Source organism: Limulus polyphemus, unplaced genomic scaffold (genome assembly GCF_000517525.1).
Source record: "Limulus polyphemus unplaced genomic scaffold, Limulus_polyphemus-2.1.2 Scaffold944, whole genome shotgun sequence".
NCBI classification, from domain to species: domain Eukaryota; kingdom Metazoa; phylum Arthropoda; class Merostomata; order Xiphosura; family Limulidae; genus Limulus; species Limulus polyphemus.
The window spans coordinates 257,023-259,845 of record NW_013666554.1 but is presented as its reverse complement, the minus strand read 5'-3'; positions in this window follow the sequence as shown (position 1 = coordinate 259,845).

Sequence of the window (2,823 nt, the reverse complement as noted above, 5' to 3'; positions counted from 1 at the left end):
CTTCACATTCTAGCACTACTCATATAGCATTATGCTTTCCGAAACGTTCACATTCTAGCACTACTCATATAGCATTATGCTTTCCGAAACGTTCACATTCTAACACTACTAATATAGCATTATGCTTTCCGAAACTTGCACATTCTAACACTACTCATATAGCATTATGCTTTCCGAAACGTTCACATTCTAACACTACTCATATAGCATTATGCTTTCCGAAACTTGCACATTCTAACACTACTCATATAGCATTATGCTTTTAGTGTTAGAATGTGAACGTTTCGGTAGTGCTAGAATGTGAACGTTTCGGAAAGCATAATGCTATATGGGATGCTTTCCGAAACCTTCACATTCTAACACTACTCATATAGCATTATGCTTTCCGAAACCTGCACATTCTAACACTACTCATATAGCATTATGCTTTCCGAAACGTTCACATTCTAACACTACTCATATAGCATTATGCTTTCCGAAACCTGCACATTCTAACACTACTCATATAGCTTTCCTTTTATGGTGGACCTCCTTTTCCTAGTCCGATTAGGAGTAGCAATACTCTAGCTATCATTGAACGGACTTCTACCTAAATCAATAACGAAAAAACGCTATTTACCGCAATGCGCCATTTTCAGTTCATATTTTTACAGGTTACAGTTTTGACAATAAGAAATAATATTTTATAACGACATGACGTTTCGATCGCTAATGCGATCATTCTCAAATAAAAAAATACTTATAATCAATAAGTAAACACAAACGAAACTATTAACTCATATTGTTAACTAATAATTTGCCGTTGTATTAATGTAAGAAGATATTATAATTATTCAATAGAATATAGATAAGAAATAGTAAAACAGATATTAAACGCTTTTATGAAGATATATTAAAAGTACCTAAGATTAAAGGTCGAACACAAATATCACACTGCTAGCAAGTGAAATAAAGAATCTGACTGCAATTCCTTAAGCAAAAGTCGTGTTTACTAATAAGTCCGGTAGTTGGAAACGTTTTCGAGGCTTAAATCGGCTAAACATTGTTTTTAAGTGATGCTCATTAGCCTACGTAACAGTTATGCCTTTTATTGTAAGTAAGAAGTTAAGAAAGTAATAATGGTTTCATCGTATCGGTAACTGGAGAGGTAGTGAGATAGATAAAAGTATTGTTCTCCAATGCGGTCAGTATTTGAAGGAATTGCCAATAGAAAAAAGTACTGATGCTGTCATTAGAATAAGCAAAATTTTAAAATATGGTCAGTAGTTGGCAGATTACGACTTCAGCAAGTAGAGAATTGGTAATTCTAACTGCTACTATCATTAGCGTTAGTAAAAAAACAGCTTTCCACTGTGCTCAGTAGATGTATGAATAATCACGATTCTGTCATTTGCTGAAATATAGTTCACCCTGGCTGACATTACGGAAGTCCTGGACTGCAAAGTGAAAAAAAAGAAAGAAAGAAAATGAAGGTCTCATCTCGTACGTACGAGATGGTAACACACTAATGGATGAATATCTCGTACGTACGAGATGAAACTTTAATATTTTTTTTTCTTTTTGGGATTCAGGACTTTCGTATGATATGACAAGAGCTAAATGAAATTTTTTTACTGTTCAATATGTTCATTTGTAAAAAGAGTAATTACGGAGTTTTCAGTAACTAAAAGTTTGTTTATAATGTATGGTTAAATAATTTTTTCAGTGTATATGAAAAAGTAACCATATTTTTGTATGTAACGAGTAGTATACGCAATTTTCTTTTCACACTGAAACAATTTCAAATTAAAACATTCAATGATTTTTAATTAAGACTTAATTTTAGTATAAAATTACAATGCCATAACAATAATACATTTTATGATGACTGTAAAGCTTCAGAGAAAAATCAGTACATTTACGGGGATGTATTTCTAGTTAAACAAAATAGTTTTAACACTGCACGTACAGTTAACGTCTCCGTATCTTATCATATGATCCTCGAGCGATATCCTTGAAAACATGGATCAGAAAGGTCTAAGAAATGCATACAAGGTTGTAAAGCTAACTCAACCACAGGGTCTTCTTCTCTTTTTTCTGAAGGACGACACATAAGTTACAAGATCCAAACTGTCAGTTGCAAAATTGGTACGGGGCTAGTAAAACACAGCTGGCTTATCACATTTAAAAAGTGATTTCGTTGATATAGTGAGAGGCTGAATTAAAGCTAATTAACGCTTGTTGCTATGAACGGACGCTGAAAGATGACTATCACTTGTTGCTATAAGCAAAAGCTAACAATTGTCACTATAGTGAAGAGTGAAATAAGGCTAACTCTTGGCTTTGTAAAGAAAAGGTGAAAAAAAAGACAAAAATGTAAAGTAAGAAACAACAAAACAACAACAACAACAGACATTTGTTACAATGAGTAGAGAATAAAAAGCAAAACAAAACTAAATAATATTTGTTTTTGTAAACAGACGGGTTATGTCGTACATCAGTGTCCTCAGACAGTATCACAGAACAGTTCTTGATTATGTTGCACAACAGAGTTCCTTAATAGTGTTACTCAAATGATCGCTAAAAAGGCACTCATGCCACACAGAGTATCCTAATCATTTCAACACCAGCATTCTAAAATAGTGACAGATAACATCATCACAAACTATTTTTATACTGCAGTGTCCAAACATTGTGTCATATACTAGTGCATTAAAACTGTGTCACATAGAAATACCTTAACAGTTTTTATGATAATATTACACATCAGTATCGTAAAATAGTGTCATTCACAGTGTCCGAATGTAGTACGAGCATTATCATTCTAAGATAAAATCAGGATCC